The sequence below is a fragment of the Thrips palmi genome, unplaced genomic scaffold (genome assembly GCF_012932325.1).
Source record: "Thrips palmi isolate BJ-2018 unplaced genomic scaffold, TpBJ-2018v1 HiC_scaffold_19, whole genome shotgun sequence".
NCBI lineage: Eukaryota > Metazoa > Arthropoda > Insecta > Thysanoptera > Thripidae > Thrips > Thrips palmi.
The window spans coordinates 7819992-7839706 of NW_023144628.1; the positions used below are offsets into that span (position 1 = coordinate 7819992).

Consider the following 19715-nt stretch of genomic DNA (forward strand, 5'->3'; position numbering starts at 1 on the left):
CTGCTACGCCCCTGCGGACCAGCGCTTCGTCGCCCTGTCTTCCTCGCACCCCACGGGACGCCCGACGAGTGCGAGAGAGACGGGGAATCAGTTCGGGATCAGTGTGCGGCCAAAGGGCCGTCCTTGCCGGTCGCTTGGCTGCGCCAGGCTGCGCGGTGCTGCCCCGCCCGCCCCGCCCCGCCCCGCCCCGCCCTCCGGCCACTTAGCCGAGCCCAGCGCGGCGCGGGGCGGCGCGGGCGTGGCGGCTGGCTCGACCGGCGGCGCGGAGAATTGACCCAGGCAAGGCCGCTGTCCAGTCGGCCTGTCCAGTCGGCCTGTCCTGCAGGACGTGCTCCGCGGGCCGATCAAGACCCGCGTCATGCACTCCGCCGGCCCGAGGTCGCGGCGGCCCGGGCCTGCACACCGATTCCGAGCAGTGCTCTCGTCGCTCCGTCTCTCTCGCTCTCGTGTGGCGTTCCGCTGGAGTGCGAGAGAGACGGAGCAGTTTGGGCAGGCCGTCGCGGGGTGTCATTTCCCGGCGTGTCGACACCGCCACGCGACCTCCGACCTCCGCGATGACCCCGCGACCCTCGCGCCTGTGCAGTGGAGGTACAGCGGTACGGCAGCGCGGGTGTCATTGGGTGCCAGGCCGAAAAGCGGCCCGAAGGCTGCAGCGGCACTGCCAGGCAGGGCTCCGTAACGTACCGTAACGCGGGTACGTTACAAAATTTGGCTGGTACCGTATCGTTTGATACACGGTTCGTTACGTTTTTGTACCGTGGACCAATTCATCCTCAGTAACGGTTCGGTTACAAACTGTAACGTTACGCTTAAACGTTACCTCAGTAGCGTTACAAATTTTGTCACGATCCGTTACATTTTTGACGCCGCGTTACGTTACAGTACCCGTTCCACCTATGTACCATAGAGGGATACCGTAAGATGTTCAGTTACCTTTTGGAACGTTACGTATACCGTAACGGGAACTGCTTATGCTTGGGTACGTTACAAACCCCCGCCCCTCGACCGCCCCCCCCCCCCCCCCTCCAAAAAATTTCACAAAGACACACAAATGTTGAGACTGAATGAGTTGTTGAGTGCGTTTTTTAGCAGTTCGAAGATGGAAGAGATGGTCGGCCAATAACCAACCGAAGGACCACTGCAGCCGCGGTGACTCGGGCCAGACCTGAGATCAGGAAGCAACAACCTACTGTGTTCCCCCGCCCTCCCGCCTGGTGGTCATGAGGCGTCGCATAGAAAGAGACTCCCGCGCCCGTAACGGTGACCCGCCCGGACCTAGTCAAAATGACAAAGAACTTACAAACGCGAGGCAAGCCCCGCGTCATGGCGCGCACGCCATCTAGCGGCTGGCTCGGGGCGGCGGCATCACCAAGTTAGCTTCTCGATGGCGCCCGGTACGGAGGGAGTTGGCTGAAAATCGTCTGCACTCGGTCAGAAGGTCTTCGAGCGAAGTCAAGTCTGAGACGGCGCAAAGAGCATGACAAGACGGCTGCTCGACGGTTTTGAGACGACTTTGAGACGGAAGCCAAACAGAAACAGCGTGAGCGGCGGGCGCGTCCGTGTCTTTTTCTCGTCTCAAAGTGGTCTGCGACTTTATTTATTCGAAATAAAGACGAGAAGCAGACATGCGGTTGAGAAGTTGAGACGGCAATGGGTCCACAGCGAGGAAAACGACGCGGCGGACGAAAACAAACCGCTCGAGAATCGATCCCCAGACCTTTCGCCTGGGTTACCGGTGCTCGAAGCCGCAGGGCCAGAGCGACGTCTGAGAGAGGTGTGGTCTAGTAGAGTGTCATTCTGCCGGCGCGCTCCGAACTCAGCCCTGCTGCGGCCTGCTGGCTGAACGGGCCAGAGTCAGAGTCCAGCGGGCGGGCCCGTCGCCGTCGCAAATCCGTCGCGAACAGCAGACGAGGTGCAGCGTTGCGATGTCGCCCTCATGGGAGACGGCAACACTGCTGGCCGAGCCAAATATCTTCTCCACTGTCGTAACAAAATAGCGTGAGCTTTTCTCTCCACCGAGGAAATGTTGTCGCTACTTCGGTAGCGGCTCGCGCCCACATTCGTCTGGTTCGTGGTTCGGGCCCGTGGCGGGGTAAGATTTTGACCACGTCACTACGGTGGAAGGGGAAATTTATGGGAGAAGTAGTGGGCAAGGGTAACAGTGGCGAGGACGGGGGATCGGAGGTGCAGCAGTCTCATTTTCACAATTTTGGGCATTGCTGGAGTAACGTTACATTTCCGTTCCAAACGTGACCGTTCAATGAGTTCCAGCTGGAACGGTTCCGCGTAACGTACCGCAGGGTTAAACCAATCGTTGATAACGTTACTTCTGGGAGATAAGGGTATTGTACCGGTACCACGGCGTCCCGAGAGCTTTGATACTTTTCCCGTAACGTTACAGAACTACCTTTTTCACCGGGTACGTTATGCGTAACGTAACGATGGTTGCTTTGGAACTTGGTCTAAAACTTGTAACGTACCGGGTAACTGATGAAAAGTAACGACAGTTTTGTGACGTTACGGTGCCCTGCTGCCAGGCATTCATCGACACCGACCGATCGACGGCGTCGGCCGCGCCGTTCGCAAACCACGTAACACAGCCAACTCGAGAAAAAAAAAGCCGCGCGAGCCGCGCTTCTCATTAGCATGGCGCGAGAGCAGGAAGCTGGCGGTGGACCGCCGCGCCAGCACGCCGCGCCAGCACGCCGCCGACGCGATGTCCAATCGAGTCTCGAATCGAGTCGAACGGGAATGGAGCGAGCCGAGCCGACCCGAACCGAGCAGGCTGGGGAAAGGAATGGCTTGCGCCATCCAAACGACGGATTTGAAAAAATAAAATAAAACGACAAATAGGGTGGCCGCGATGATAGTCGGTGGGATTTGCCATTACCCAGGGCGCTGCGGCGGGCTGCAGAGCAAGAGCACGGCTTGCAGTGAACTCATTCCGAGGGTCGCTGTCGTCGCTCTGTCTCTCTCGCACTCAGGGCCGTCCTGCGTAGGTGCGAGAGAGACAGAGCGACGAAAACGACCCTCGGAATGAGTCTGTACCGCTGGGAAAGGTCGGGAATCGGCATTACTGAGCAGGCCGGGCGGCGCCGGGCGGCGTGTCACTGTAGGGCCGTCATCGTCGTGGTGTGTGCCCAGTGCCCTGGGTCGGCCCGCCGCTCGGCGCGCCGCTCGGCGCGCTCGGCGCACTCGGCCACCGCCGCGCTGATCTTTACGTCGCCAGCGCGCAGCGCGTCCAGGGCGGACCGGGCCGTGACATTTGGCCGCGTATCGGGTATCACGATTGGCGGCGAGGGAGTGCCGGCCTGCCGGCCTGCCGTCCGCGACGACGGCGAGGGCCGCGCCAATGAGCGGCCTCTGTCTCTCTCGCACTCACGGGGCCCTCCGTAAGGGCGCGAGAGAGACGGCGCCGCCGTACTGCTCCAATTAGAGCGGGATGCCATAAGTCCCCGCTCAGCCAATTTCGGTTGTTGACCTTTCTCGCGCGGGGTGCTCGATCTAGCAGTGTGGCGGCAGGGCGCGTCCGCGGCCGCCCCGTCGCCTTAACGAGGCGGTCAGCAGGCTGTCGCTCTGTCTCTCTCGCACTCATGGGGCGTCCCGTGTTGGTGCGAGAGAGACAGAGCGACGAGTCTCGGAATCATTCTGCAGGCGGCCGGTAACAAGCCGAGCCGAGGTGGACCGGCCCGAGGGAGGTGTCGCTCCGTGTCACTCCGTGTCACTCCACCGCGCTTGCACGTCGCCGTCGGCGCTTCAGGCGCTCTGCCTCTCTCACACTGGCGGGCCGTCCGGCAGGGGTGCGAGAGAGACAGAGAGGGCCACCCGTCGATAAAAACCTCCACAGTCGTCACGAAACCCGCGCGCGCGAAAGTCCTCCATTTTTGGAGCCGCCTTTGCATAACGTGGCACAGCATCCCGGCCCCGGCATCGGGCGGCCGTCGGCAGCCTGCCGGCCTCCCGGACTTTGGTGTAACACATTCCGCAGTGACCACGCGGGCGTCGCGTGGTGGCCGCCGTGGCCGCGGCGGGGAAAGGAGGAGGAGGAGGACAAGCAGAGGGAGAAAGACGAGGGGAGGGGGCGGCTGTGTGGTGCGGCGGCCCCTGCTGGATCGCGCGGAGTGGCAAGGTCGCCCAGAGACTGGCAAGGCCGTGGAGCCCACGGGCGGGGCGTGGCGGGGCGTGGCGGGGCGTGGCGGGGCGGCGGGGGACTGACCATGCGAGATTAACACTCCGCGATGGGAAGCGTCCCTCTGTGTGCATTCCACTGGTAATTGTAACGGCCGAGTAACTACACCGCACTATAGCGTCCACGGCGGCACACGGCGGCACACAGCTGGGGCTCGCCGATCCAATTCGGAACCTGCAATTAGGCCGGGCTGGGCAGCCTTCGCGGCTCCGTCTCTCTCGCTCTCACGGGGCGTCCCGCGGGGAGCCGCAGGGCGCCGCTGGGGTGCGAGAGAGACGGAGCGACAGGCCGGACAGTGAGCGAGGCACTTACACGCCCAGTGGGGCGGCGTCGTGGACCTTTCCTTTCCTTTCCACACGTATACGCGTTCCCAGTTCCCACACGTCCTTTCTTTGCCGCGTGTTCGAGTTTTAGAACTCGGGGTCAACGCGGCAGTTACACACACACACACACACCTACACACACTCACTCACTGGTTCTGCGCGCGTGACCTCTCTGGCCCGCCTGTCCGCGAAGTCCGAAATCTCGTTTTTATTTGGCGCTGACCACAGCGCGCCGCGGCGTGATACCGGACCGCGGAGAGGAATATAAAATTGGCGAGCGGGCGATGACACGCGAGAGGAATGACGGTGTAGTGGCGCGATCGGGGTCCGCGTCGGAACGACCAGGCGACGACACGGCCGCGTCAAAAACGTTAAAATCTCTACATTCGCGCGCACTTTCCGTCATCGCTTTTATTTCGTGGTTCCTTTCAGAGACGATTTTTATTACGTTCTAGTAGTTCCAGCCCCCATAAAAAAATTACAAAATAAGTAAATGGAAAAGAGACGAAAAAAAAAGTTAGGGAAGAAGGGAACATCTTGGAACAGAGGGAATTAAGAGTGGTTTTCGCAGTGGTCACGGCGTTCCGTTCCCACGGCCTTATCGCCCCGCCATCGATCGAAGGGGCCGCGCGATATGGCGGCGTGGTGATGCTAATCTACGGACGGTCCGACGGTCCGAGGGGGCATCAGCCTCATTTGCGGGGCTGTCGCCAAACGGCCGCGTCCGCCAAAGGTTCACACCCCCAAAAAATGACTTCTTGGATTAAAAAAAGTTAACTTTTCTTGGTTTTCTCAAGAAAATTTTCTAGATCCAAACCCTGCCGCGAGCAGGCCGAGCCCGAGCGGGACGCACAGACCGGATCAGTTGGACACACAGAATACATGGGACAGGACCAGCAGCGACCGCACAAACACACACACACACAACACACACACACACACACACACACAGCGCCTCGGGTATTCTAATCCCATTCAAACGGCGTCTCATTCGCCGAAGACGCGAAATAGCATCGGAATGTTTTCCCCAAACGCGTTAAAAAGGACGGCCGCTGCGGCGCCATTGTCTGCCAGGTAATTACGAGAGAGAGAGGGGGGGGGGCACCCCTGGTGTACTTGTCACATTCGCACGCTCTACGCCGGCAAACGCGGAACCGAAGAGTAACCCGCCGCCTCCTTAAAAAGAGGTCCGCTTTGGAGGCTGGGCACGACGACGTTTTTTTAATTGCAGAGGGCGTCCAGGAACACATTAGAGTCAGGACTCTTCGTCGGGAACCCACGACGCAGAGAAATGGCCTCCAGTTCGGGAGAGGGCGGTCGGCTCCGATTTTTCGGCGTAATTGAGTCGTAATTTATTCCTCGATCGATCCTACACTGTCGGAGGAAGGCGCGGGAGGACGCACTCGCAGTCCTGGAGGCACACTGTCCAGAGCACCTGCGTCGCCAAGCAGCTCCCTGCGTCACGCACGCTCCTTCGGCCGTCCGCCGCAAGTTCGCACACGGCCCGGGTTCGAGTCCCGGCCGGGGCGTCGTCCACTTTCCCTCTCACGCAAATGCTCGGCCGCGGAGACGGAGAGCACGCCGTCTCTGTCTGTCCGTGTCGTCGGGCCATCGGAGAAAATAGCAGTGTGTAGCCGGCAGGGCCGACAGTCGCGTCGCTCTGTCTCTCTCGCACTCCCGGGCCGCGCGGGAGCCAGCCTGCCGTCTCCACGGAGAGGCTGATTTGCAGAGTGGCCGAGAGCAAAGCACCGTATCGCCGCGCTGCCATCGGTGTGCTTGGGCCGAAGGGCCGAATGCAGCCGGGCGCGAACCCGATCGGGTGCGGGGCCGCGGGGCCACTTTTAGCCGTATCGCCGCCCGCCAATCGGTTTTAATGCAGCCTCGCGCCACGCAGCGCCACGCAGCCGGTAAGTGTGGCGTACGACTGTCTGTCTGTCTGTCTGTCTGTCTGTCTGTCTGCGGTATTCCCTCCAAAGCAGCCGAACGCTCCGAGCGACAGACGCACACCAATTTGAGGCTCGCGCATTTCGGTCCACTCCATTAGCGATATCGCGCCACGATAACAGAGTCCGGAGCAACAACAACAACAACAAGGAGGCGAGTCGCGAAAAAGGCAGTCCGCGGCCTTGGCGCAGGCAGGCAGGTCAGCCCTGTGGTCACGGCGGGGCGGGCGGGGCAGCCAGGCCACGCCCACTCGACAAAATGAGCAAACTTACAACAAAACGTCATCAATCAACTTTATGATGTCGTCGGGGCATCGGGGGTGGTGGCGGGGGGTCCGCTCGACCCCTCCACGACGACGGCGGCCTCCACGGCCTCCACCGAGACGCGGCGCGGCCCCATTTTCCCACAGAACTATAAAAGTGGATTTGTATGGTCGGGGGCCGGGGCAGGGCCGGGGCAGGGCCGGGGCAGGGCCGGGGCCGGCGGCGTCGCGCCGTGCGTCAAGACGTCAAGACGTGCCGGGGACGCGTCGGCGAACCGCAGCAACGACAGCAACACGATCAAGAACAAGAGCAGCAAGAGCAAGACCGACAGCAAGAACCGAAACATGAACAAGACGGACAAAAAAAAAGGAACTTCACCCGGACTTGATGATTCGACGATAGCTCGCGGAGGGATCGAGATCACGGCACACCAAGTGTATGGTGTATCGATTAGAACGCGGGCGGCGGCAAAAACAAAAACAAGAAATAGGCGAGCCTGATTGGCCACACGCCGCCTTGTTTGAACAGCCAATCACCGCGAAGCACCGCGCGCCCAGCCGGACCCACGCGTTAATTTGGCCTCATCAGCCAACGAGGCCCGATTCGGCGCGCCACTGATAGCGAGACGCACGCGCGTTGCTACGCGTTGCTCGGCAACGGTCTCGCGCCGCCACAGGTTGCCGCCGGGCAGGGCGAGAGCAGACAGGTGGCAACGCTAGCGCAACAGAGAGATTGCCATTCGGTAACCGACGGGCAGCCCACTGAGGCGCAGACGGCGTGCGATTCCGCCCCGGGTTTGTGGGCGGGTGGAGGGAGGCGCGCGGCACTGCACTGCCACGGCACCGCCACGGCCCTTTCTGCCCTTCACAGTGTGCATGCCGATCGCGTTGCTCGTGCCGCACAAACAACAAGGGACCAGAAAACGAGAAAACCGAGACAGAGGGGAACAGAAATTGAAAACGCGATGACAGGCGGCGGGCCCGGGGCCGGGGCACCATGTCGTACACCGGCGGGCCGGCAGCGTAGGCAAAGAAAGGGAAAACCACGGGCGGGGACGATGACGGCGGTGCGCACCCACACCGACACACACACACACACACACACACGAGGCTGAGCAAAGGGTTCTCAAGCCAACGGCGTGGTTTAATTTGATGCATTTTCAATGTGTTATTTTGCCGCCCGCCTGGCAGTCGGCCTGGCAGGCGGCCCGGCAGACGACGGCCCGGCGGGAGAGACGCGGCGTGGCGGTGCGGCGCCAGCAATAAGGGAACACGCGGGCAGGCAGAGAGAATTAATTTTGCCTCGGCAGAATAACACATTCGACGGACGGCGGTACGGCCACGGCGCCGCCAGCGCTCTGGCGCGCCCCCATGGGGCAGGGGGAGGGGGAGGGGAGGGGAGGGGGAGGGGGAGGGGAAGGCGACAAGGCGTTTCCTGGGCGGGACAAAGCGCACTCGGATTAAACGCAGCCACAATTTCGTCCTTTTTCCCCTGCAGAATTTGTCTGTGTGTGTGTGTGTGTCTGTGTGTGTGAGCGTGCGTGTTTGGTATGGACCCACAGCGAAAGGCATGCACAAGCTCGTAAACACTGCTGCCAACTTATGTACTGTGGCGTCGTGTGTTTGCTGCGCGTGCGTGTGTGTGTGGGTGTGTGTGTTAAAGCCCATACAGTGCACATTGGGGAGGGGACTGCTTCGCAATCGTCGTTTCCAGAGAAAAAGAAGAGGATATTAAAGGGTCGCGCTAAACACGCGCCAGAAGCAAAAAGAAGATAAACAACAACAAGAAACGAAAGGGCCGTGGTGGGGCGTTTGGGTCGCGCGGTCCGTAAATTTGAGCGACAACAAGGGAATGCAATGTGTACAAAGCGGGGGTGACCTCCGATCCCAATCGCCTTCGCCACGCCAAGCCACGCCACGCCAGCCCGCCACCTTGCGCACTCAGGCGACCGCGCGCGTGTAAGTTGAGAGTGCATATTGATTCTTTTGTTGTTACTTTTTCTCTCTCTCTTCTCCCGAACCTTATTTCCATTCCAGTCCCTGCGGCCGCGCCACCCTGCCGTCCGTGGTGGTCCCCGTCATCGTCGTCGTCGTCGACGTCGACGTCGCCGTGACCCCCGCCGCCACCCTCGGGCAACCCACGGACAAATTTACAGTGACGCCTCAATCCGGTGGCATGGAGCGGAGAGAGCGAGCGAGAGGGAATCAAATCAACTGCACGACGGTGATGAGCGCGGAGCAGCGCGGAGCAGCGCGGGTGTGTTTCCGTGTCATTATCGAAACCGCCGAGCCGAAGACTGAAGTGTGCCGAACGTTGCGTCTGCGTCGCGCGGCGCGCCAGGCAGCCAGGCCGGAGGGGAGGGGGAGGCTTGACGAGGAAGCGCGGGGCGCCGCCGCGTCCGGAGCTGGAAAAGCGAGGCGGTGCAAGGCGCGTGTGGAGAGGGAAGTCAAAGAACGCATCTCTCAGATCGAAGGTGCTCGCCGTGGTCCAAGGCGTGTGACGGCTGACCGCCGCAGCTTCTTTCGACGGCATTAGGGTCCCGAGAGCCCTCCCTGGACAGCCTTAGGCAGTTACGGGCCTGCCCAGACTGCCCAGCCTGGACAGCCCAGCAGTGGCCCACTCCACTCGGGCGGCGTGGCGTGCCTGCCGTGCCTGGCCGTGCCGTGCCGTGCCGTGTCGCCACGAATCGCCAGTTCACCTTGGGCGGCACCGACCGGCCGACCGGGCCGGGCCCGCTGCTGCCGCTGCCCCCGCCTCTGTCTCTGTCTGTCGCTGCCCATAAACTGGTCTAGGTTGGTCACGGCGTCTCTCTCGCACCCCCACGCCACGCCCCGCGAGTGCGAGAGAGACGGGGCGACGAACGCGCTGCAGTCAGTCGGACTGATTCCGAATGGAGCACTTGGTCGCTGTCTCTCTCGCGCCCACACGACACGCCCCGCGAGTGCGAGAGAGACAGAGCAGTGTGGAGGTGGGGCTGCCGCCGGCTTTTGGCACCGAAATCCCTACAGTGCAGCGAGCGCCAGCGTGCCACTGCAGTGGCGGTTGCATCGTGTTGCACACTGCAACTCACAGAAATGCACGCCAAGGCAGGCAGGCACGGAGCGCGAATTATCAACCCAGTAATGAGAGCCTATTGCACGACGCGCAAGGCACGATTTTAGCCGCCCAATCCCATCGCGATCCCCTCCCTCACTCCACTGTGCTTTCCGTCCGGGTCCCACCGCAGACACGGCGTGTGTGTGTGTGTGTGTGTGTGTGTGTGTGTGTGTGTGTGTGTGAGTGCGTGTCACCCGGCGAAACGCCGGCTTGCAATGTGCGTAACACAAAAGGCTCCGCACGTAAGAGCTAGGCACACACACACACACACACACACACACAAAGACCCGGCGCCACCGCCACGCCGCAAGGCCCTAAAAATATACGCACAAGGTGAGAAAGACACACAGTGTGTCGTAAAAAAAGTGCGCACAATATAATTCTGCGCGCGAAAATGCGTGTTGGGCGTGCGGCCGAGGCTGCTTCCGTCTCTCTCGCACTCACGGGGCGCTGCGTCCGCTCCGCAGGGGTGCGAGAGACACGGAGACACGTGCGTGTCCTTGGCGCGATTACGGGCCGCCACGGCGCGCCAGCTTCAGCCAGCTTCCCCCGCGTGAGCGGCACGAAATGAACGAAAGCGAATGCGCCGGCCGGACAGGCGGGGCTGGCAGCCAGGCCGCCGGGCGGGGCAGACGGGGCAGGCAGACGGCCGGCACGCAGGTGCACTCTCGCTGACGGCGGGTGTCTTAGAGAGCGAAGTAGGTTAAGACGAGCACGCCCTGTGCCTGACTGTGCCCGGCTGCGCCGTGCTCCGCTCCGTCTCTCTCGCTCCTCACCGCGCCGCGCCGTGAGTGCGAGGGAGACACCCGGGGGCGTTTAATGACGCGCTGATGAGACGTCACGACATTGCGTGGCGCGGTGGGGGCGGCTGCCGACTCAATGCACTGCCATTTCCATTGACTCGGTTTGGACCGAAAACACTTGACTCCGGCGCGGCGACCAGCAGGTGTGGCGAGGCGAGTCGATTTGGAGTCCGTTTCTTAACCACTAGTCGGGCCGAGTCGGGCCGCCTTTCGACCCCCTCCCCTCCGCCGGCCAGCCAACCGCAGCCAAGGAGTCCGTCCCTTCAGAGACTCCGCTTCAACTAGTCACGGAGTATGAGAATTTCACGGTGCGGTTTGCGGCAGACGCAGACGGCGCCGCGTGTAAATTTCCCGTAACGGGACTCTCTTGGTGACTCTCGATGTTTCCTTCCCCTGGGAGGTCGCGCGGCCAAACAGCCCTCCGTCGGTCCTTTGGACGCGGTCCTTTCCGCCGGGCAGGAAGTGGAGGCTGAGTGGCCGGGCTGTCAGCGGGCCGGCGGCCCTAGGCGGCCCCGCCCGGTCATCCCGCCCGCTTTTTGAATGACTGTGGGAACGCACCCGCGGCCGGCCGGCCCGGAAGGAGGACGTACCCGCACAGTGTAACCAAGTGTAACCACAGCCGGGCCCGCTGGGCGCATGGAGGGCACGCCCCGCCAGGCCCCGCCAGGCCCTGGCACGCCACTGCGCAACTCGGTCCAGAAAGTGACCACACTGACCCCCTGACCGGCGGACACGTCCCGAGCGCCGACCCAAGCGTGGCCACTCGGACAAAATCATCTCCCCTGCACCTGCACTCACGTCGAATTTGCCGGTGCGGCGGCGAAACCTGAACTACAACTGAACACTAAAGTTGAAGACGCTCACAAAATTGGTTCCGCACCAGGGGTCCGGCCCATCGAATGACAAAAAGCGATTGACGCCGCCGGGTATCGAACCCGGGACTGTCCTTTGTTCCCGTTGCGCAACGCGCTGCGGCCAAGGCCCCCCAAGGCCCCGGGGAGGCCGTACAGGAGCCACCCGGTCCGGAGGTCCTCGCAGTCCAGTCGCCATAGGGTCCGGCCAGCCGGCCGGGCCGCCTCGGAAACATTTACAGTGAAGCCACGCCCCGGAGGCAGCCCTAAGACGCGGCTTTACAGCGCCTCGTTTGAATAGCAATGGCTGCAGCGTGGCACGGCCTGGCACCGCCTGGCATTTAGGGGCGGTGAAATGAAGCGGGGAATGATACAAATCGAGCGGCGACGGCCGCGCGCTTTGTCGCCGAGGACTGTCTCACACGCGCCTTGCGAAACGCACCCAAACAACAACGACGACGAGAGCCCGGGCCGCGAAAAACGAGAAAAGCGAAGGCACTCGGTGACGACACAATGTAGAGCGCGGAGTGCGCGTGCGCATGCGCGGCTGCGGTGGGTTTTCAGAGGCGAAAAACTTGAAATGGAACACGGATTCGGAGATTGTTCCCGACAGCTTTAGTGCGGAAAGGTCGCTGGGCGGGCGGGCGGCCAGCAGGGCGGGCGAGGTGGGGCCTGGCGGGGCTCCGTGCATCTCCAGTTACGTCAGCGAGGCGGCGAGGCAGGCCAGGCACGCCGGGCCCGCCCCGCATGTTTATTTCGAGGCTCGACATACTGCTTCTTACGAAAAGGATATAACGGCATGTCATAGAAAGCAATGCCAGCCGAGCCGGGTTCTTGTTTGTGACTCCTGCGAGGCGACCTCAACCTCCTCAAACTCGCTGCGGCGCGCTGCGGGGCCAAAGCTCACGACGCCAGGCGGGCCGGGTCAGGTGAGTCGGCCTGGCCGGGTCGGCCGGGGTCTGGAGACGAATCAGGCGACCGATGTGACGCCCGGGGAAGTGCCAGACCGAATGACGGAGCGTTTTAAAACGGGTGACATTTCAGCCGCCGCCTCCCACACTGGCCGTTGCTTTCGGCTCGCCGGGCGATAAACATTCCCAAGCTCCGGGCCTAAGGCGGACTGCAGAGTGCCACTGGCCAGCTCCATCCGCGCGTGTGTGGCGGCAATTTCAGCCCGGTTGATAACGTTTTACGGGGAGTGTTTCTCGGGTTCGCCGCGGTCCGAGAGACGCACCTCCCCCGCTCGGCGGCGAAGTTGGAGAAGCTGACGGCAAAGTGCCGGGGCGGGCAAAAGCAAAAGCCAGGCGAAGCGCGCGAAGCGCGCGAAGCGGCACTCTGCTATTCATAGGCCGTGCCCCGGGTCGTTCGTTTCGATAGCCAACTGGCTTGCCCACTTTTCTGAGTCACCCGGCGAGGCCCGTCGTCGCCAGCTCGTCGCCAAGCTCGTCGCCAAGCTCGTCGCCAGCCTTCACAGAGCTACGGAACACGCTGGCCGCGCCACCCAGGGCCAGGCCACGGCGGCACGCTGCATCATTGCCGTTTCGGGAGGCCCTCCTCACAAATCAACGACCCACCTCGGCGCTCTCGTCGCCCTGTCTCTCTCGCACTCGTGGCGGACAGAGACAGACCAACGCGGCGCATCGCGACGGCGCTCGAGCCCCGCGAACGGCCACCGCGATGACGCATCAAAGCGCTCGAGGGTTCCGCTCCATTCCATCGCCTTGCCGCGGGGGTGCCGCGCCACTGTTATTGTCGCCGCGTTACTTACATCACCCGGGCCACCGCAGCGGGAGAGAGAGAGAGAGAGACTCTCGTACGCACCTGTAAAAGGAGAGGCACATCATTACTATTATTGCACGAGGCACAGTCACACACCGAGGCTGGCCGACATGATGCTCGTCGTGTCCTCGTCGGGGGGCCACGGAGCCCACATGCCGGCCGAATGGTTGGCGCTAACTGTAACACTGTAGTGCAGCAGCGAATGCCGCCTGGCGGCCAGTGCTTCGACTCGGACCGCAATGATGGAGAGAGAGAGAGAGAGAGAGAGAGAGAGAGAGAGAGAGAGAGAGAGAGAGGGGAGAGAGGAGAGAGAGAGAGAGAGAGAGAGAGAGAGAGGAGAGAGAGAGAGAGAGGAGAGAGAGAGAGAGAGAGGGAGAGAGGAGAGAGAGAGAGAGAGAGAGAGAGAGAGAGAGAGACGGAGAAGCGGCGCGACATGCACCGACCGCGCCCACGCCTTGACGACGTCATGGCGGTTCGTCGCGCTCCCGGGGGGCGCGGAGAGAGGGGAGGGGGGGGGGGACGACGGCGAGGTGCGAACCGCAAAGTGACGGGGCGGACAGCTGCGGCCGCGGCCAACGGACGCCGACGGACACCGACGGACCGACGCCCATAGCGGCACACCGCCGCGGCCGCGGCGCCGGCGCCTGCCTGCCAGCCCGACCGCCTGCCTGCCTGCCTAGCTGCGCGCGTTTCGAAACTGCCGCGCGCCACACGCACACTCGAACGGCATTCCTCAGATTGTAGCGTTCGCTCCCCGCGCGCACCGCGCCGCGGGAATTTCTCTAAAATCGGCGCGCCATCGTCGTGTGGTCGCACCCTTGCCCGGGCTCCAGTCGATCACGGAGGCGGCAGTGTGTCGGCTGCGACTCCCGGCTGCAGGCCGCTGCACCGCGACCCTGAAGCGGATACTATGCCTCGCCATTAAAGCCCTGAAATTAGATCCTGCTCTTATCGGCTCATAGTGTGTGTCCGTCGGTGTCCGTCGGCGTCCGTGCGCGCTCGGCACTGCGCCATCGCGCGCCGCGGTGGGTGAGGCGCGGGAAGTCAAGTGGACGTACGAGGAAAAACGAAGGCACTTTGAAACGCGAAAACGAAAACACGCTCAGGGCCGTGAACTTGCAGTCCGAACTTATTGTCAGCCCTCATTCATATATTCGAAAAATCAAATCATTAGTTAAAACGGAACCTTTTCGCCGCGTAGCCAGGGGCCGAGTCGGTCAGTGGCGCGTCGCTAATGGACCCGGTAGCGCGGCGATCGCTCTGATTGAAGGACCGGGCCGCTTAGCCGCGACACTGTGACACCGTGACGCGGGCAGCCGGAAGCGCGCCTAAGCGGGGCAAGGCGGCCAGGGCTGCCGCTGCGGTGATCCTCTCTGTCACGCTCCGCCAAATACACGCGGCACGACGGCGGCCTTGCGGACCTCCACCGCGAAATGAACCGCCACAGTGCGGCGTGGCGTGGCGGCGCCCGATCCCTACTTCGCCTTCCCGCCGCGCCGGACTGCATGGCGCTGCGGGCGCTGCGGGCCAATCACTCCGAGAGCCGTCGCCCCGTCTCTCTCGCACTCACGAGTGCCGCGTATGCGAGCGAGAGAGACGCCGACTCTCGGAGTCGCTCTGCTGCAGGTGCATCCCATGCATGTGTTTATTGGGCTGCACCGACGAGCCGCTTTCACTGCCGCCCCACTGCTAGTCTGGCCAAGGCCTGCCTGGCCCGGCCCGGCCCGGCCGCCTCGACTAATCAAACTCGGGGCCCCAGCGCCCCAGCGCCCCAGCGCCCCAGCGCCGCGGGGCTCGAGGAGACAAGGCGGTTCAGGCCCAGGCACAATGGCAGTGGAGAGCCGCGGAGAGCCGCGGAGACCTCCTGTCCTGTCGCAGGGTGGGGGCGCCGATCCATGACGGGCACCCCCAGACCGGCGGACGGCCTACCGGGCACGGCGTCCTCCGCCGGGATAAAGTGTCACCTTAGTCAGGACGGCCATGTCTCGTTTTGCAGTGCAGGCGGGCATGTGTCGTCGGGCCCTAGAGACGGGCGATTTTGCGATTAATCGCAGGTGCGATGCGATTTTTTCAAAAAATCGCGGTGTGATTTCGGTTTTTGAATCTCGGCGATTAATCGAAAAATCGCTAAATCGCAAAAATCGCACCGTGCATGGATTTCGCGACCACTGCACCGAACGAGGCTGGCGCGTGTTGTCGGTGCCACTAGCCTGCCAATTGACCACTCAGGAATTTGTTTGGGCACTTTTTAAAAAGATTTTGTGCCATAATGGGTAGTATATAAGTATTGTTGCGTTTGTTTGCGATTTTTGCGATTCTTGCGATTTTTGCGATTTTGCGATTAATCGCATGAAATCGCGATATATGAGAAATCGCAATCGCGATACTAAAATTTGGAAATCGCCCGTCCCTATCGGGCCCGGAATGGCATACGATCATGTGGGAGTCTAGCCCTTAATGGTAATGGAGGCAGACCAGCCCGTCGGGCAGCCGTGCGCGGCGGGACAGCCTACCGGGCACGGCGCCCTGGCGGCAGAGAAGGCCCAGAGGCAGGTGCGTGGCGCCGCGCCGCGAAGGGCCATTGAAGGGCAATAAATTGGTGTCTGGAGATGAAAGCAGTGTTAACACGACGGCTAACTGCCGGAATGCTGCCTGACGCAACGAGAGCCGGGTAATCCCTTTCCCTCCGGCTGCCTGCCTGTCTGCCTGCATGCATGCCCACACACGCACGCGGCACGACGTCCAAACAAGCCGACCCAGCGGCCGGCTGTCAAAGCAGCACATGCACTGCTTTCCCTGCTGCCGAGCCGCAGGTCCCGTCAGCCGCCTGTCTCTCTCGCTCCCTCGCGGGTCACTCCGGGAGTGCAAGCGAGAGGGAGAGAGATGCAGCGAGGTGGCGCTACCGGACACACGCGCGCTCGGAGGGAGAAAGCCCCGGCTCCCCGACAATGACGTGTACTCGCGATGACATTTGGCGGCGTCCTTGGCCGCGCATGCAGGGCGCGCAGGGCGAGCAGGGCGCGCAGTTCGCCCCGCGCCTTCCGGCCGAGGCCGAAGACAAAAGGCGGACGTAGTGAAAGGGAAAGGGAGGGGAGCCATCCCGAGGGAAGGGAAGTCCGAGCCCAGCCTGCCGGACAGCCCGAAGTACGGCCAGATGGAGTGGACTGTCATACACTGGGCGGCATGGCGGCAAGGCGATGGGGCGCACTGGCAGGCAACACGCTCCGTCTGTCTGTCTGTCTGTCTGTCTGTCTGTCTGTCTGTCTGTCTGTCTGTCTGTCTGTTCGGCAGTCCGTCCGCCCGGCCGTCCGGGCGCGCGCATGCAACAGCGGAGAGGAGCGCGAAGCGCGAATATGGAGCAGGGAGGAGACTGCAGGCGTGACGGGCCGGGCGGGTGCCCCAACGTCTTGCGAGGCCGGGGCGGGGCGGGGCGGGGCGGGGGCCGCGGGGCGGGGCGTGGAATCCCAAGTTCAAGTCTGCGTTGCGTCACTTTGGCGCAACGGGGACGACGCCACAACACACGGCGGGCTGGCGTGGGCGTCCAGGCCAGCGGCCCGGCGGGGCGGGGCGTGGGGACGGTGGCGTGGGGACGGCCCATCCTGTCTGCGGCTCGGCCGGCCACGGCAGCAGACTCATTCCGAACACTGCTTTCGTCGCCCAGTGTCCCAGGGAGACAGAGACTCCCTCGCGCTCACCAGGGCGTCCCGCGCGAGAGAGACGGAGCGAATCGTCCCGCGGACCTGTCGTCGCTCACTCGATGTCCGCGCCACTCTGTCTCTCTCGCACCACCGCGGTGCGCCCGGCGAGTGCGAGAGAGACGGAGCGACGAAAGCAGTGTTCGACCTCCTCGCGTCCAATTTGGCGGTGCCGCTCGGGCCGACTCGATAGCGCCGAGTGTGGCAATCCGCCGCGCGGCCTTGCTCGCTCAGTGTCTTTGTAAAACCTCCCCGCTGCCCTTCAAGCGGCCGAGCAGCACAGAGTGTGTGCTTCGAGATAACACCGACAGATAGCGCCGCGACACGTTCGAGTTCGAGTCGGCCCCCGGTCGCCCCCCCCCCCCCCCCCCCCCCCCCCCCGGGCCCAATGCACTGAGGCACGCTGCAACGCGCAGCGCAGCAGCGCGCGGGGAAGGTTCCTAGTCGCCGAGCCAAAACACACACACCACACACACACACACACACACACACACACAAACGCACTACGCCGCCACAGAGGAGTATCGAGTAGCCCTTATGCACTGGGGCGCGGCCTGCTATATGACTCGCACTTACCGACACACACACACACACACACTGGTGGGACATGCTTGGGCGGCCGGGCGAGCACGTCCATTTGGCACGACCTCCCGATCGGCCCGCCGCCGCCTTGCCCCCCCCCCCCCCCCCCCCCACCAAAAGATAATGCTCGGCTATGATAACATCGAGTGCAGGTTGCATGTCGCGCGCCGCGTGCGCAGTCGGCAGCCACGGCAGCCGTGCAAGTGCGGCATTTGAGCGAAATACTACTACTATAGTGTAGTGTGCGCGCGGGGGTGTAGCAAGCGCTTTCATTTCATAAGCCGGCCGGCGGACAATCTGGGATTAGCATAGGCTGGCCGGTCCGGGCCGAGGGCGCCAGGGCCAGTGGCGGGCAGGCGGGGCAGGCGGGGCAGGCCCCCGATACGCGAAGGCATCGCCGCGGTGCTCGCGTTCGCCTCCACCCCGCGGGGGAACCGAGTCGGGTGTCAATTAAAAACGGTGTGGCATTCCACGGGGACGCGTGCGCGGGCAGCCTCCACTGACCAGAAGGCCGAGCGGCGCCTCGTCGCTCTGTCTCTCTCGCACTCGTGGGCAGTGCCGTTGGGGCGCGAGAGAGACAGAGCGACGAGTCCACCGCTCGGCGTGAGCCAGCTGCTGCTGCTGGGCGCGAGAATGGTTCGAATGCGAAATGCCGCCACTGAGAAAACAGGCACAAGGGCGGACCGCGAAGTGCAAAAAATAAGGAGAGAGAGAGAGAGAGAGAGAGAGAGAGAGAGAGAGAGAGAGAGAGAGAGAGAGAGAGAGAGAGAGAGAGAGAGGCGTGTCAATTTTCCGCGCCTGACTTGGCCGAATCATGGGACAAGCGGAGGCAAACGGCCCATAAAGCCAATTTTAACGCGCGAATCGGCAACGACAAAACGTGCCCTACAAAAAAAAAAACAACAAACAAAAGCAACATCCACTCATTCTTATCGACGGGCCGCTGGCGTGCGTACCGCTCCACATTCGGAACGCCGTAAAAATGATGGCGCACTGTCCGGATTAATTACAAAGCTCCACATCGGAACAAGCAAGGGCGGCTACGTATGATAAATGTACGTTTGGCTTCTGTGTGTGTGTTCCTTGCGTGAGTAGTGTGAGCGGCAGCATAACAGCAGTACGACGAACTGTACACTGTACGCCACTTAATTGACAAGTCTTTTCTCCGTACACACACACACACACACACACATACAAGCAAACCATTTACCCGCCTTCCGGACGCACACGTTAATCTCACCGACGACGTCTAATTAGATAGTCTGCCCTAGGTACACTTTTTTCTCCCCCCCCCCTCCTTTTCTCAGGCGGCACGCGACCGAACGCACACACAGAAAGACACACAAACACACATAGACACACGAGTCCTGAAAGTGGAGCAGCCGGCTGTGCGCATGCAGGCTAGACAAGGACACATGATTTGCAAACACCGCCAGGCCACTGCCAGGCGTGCCGCCGGGTGGGTTGGCTCGGATTTCGGAAAGCGTTCGCCGGGCTGCCACTGCCAGGCCAAAGTCACCCCACCACTCTACTCCCGTGTTTCGTTTCCCGGACTCGAGAGACGCAATGTCACCGGAGTGCCCGTAAAAGAAGTACGGCCTGCTGAATCCGGATACGGGGAACATTTGACGACTTTCCGACTTTGAGATTGGCCTTTGTTCTACGGCTATCGGAGACGCGAAACCAGTTTGGCCTGCCGCCGTGCCTTGCGTTGATTTAAAAAAAAAAAGTGAACAGTTTTATTTTTCCACACCTTACCACAGAAATCGACGCGCCACGAATTTACACAAACAGCCTGCCGTCGGCGCGCGCTCCAATTTAGTTTGAAAACGCAGCGAACGCGTGTCGGCCGCGGCGTCGGCAAAACGGCCGAACCTAACAACCGCCGCGCTGCCGCGCTGACTTGCACACACGACGACATACGAACGCACCCGGAGTGAACAGGCAGCCCAAGCAGGCAGGCCGGTGGAACAATTTCGAAAAGTGAGCGCCGCGCGCCGTTGCACACACGCACACACACGCACACACACACACACACACACGCACACACGCACACACAAACGCGCGCGTATCGGCTGCCAAACCCTTTCACTTTCTTCTCTGCACTTCTCGGTGGACAACGACGTTGCTACAAAATACATTTCCTTTTACTTTTATACGACACAAATCAGTTGAAAAGGAAGCCTTTGC

At 62.1% G+C, this 19715-nt stretch overlaps 1 protein-coding gene across 4 annotated transcripts in view; it reads right to left on the minus strand.

The window, feature by feature from the left end:
- LOC117646377 overlaps window positions 1-19715 on the minus strand; it is a 163366-nt gene that overhangs the window by 13756 nt on the left and 129895 nt on the right. The window lies entirely within an intron of this gene.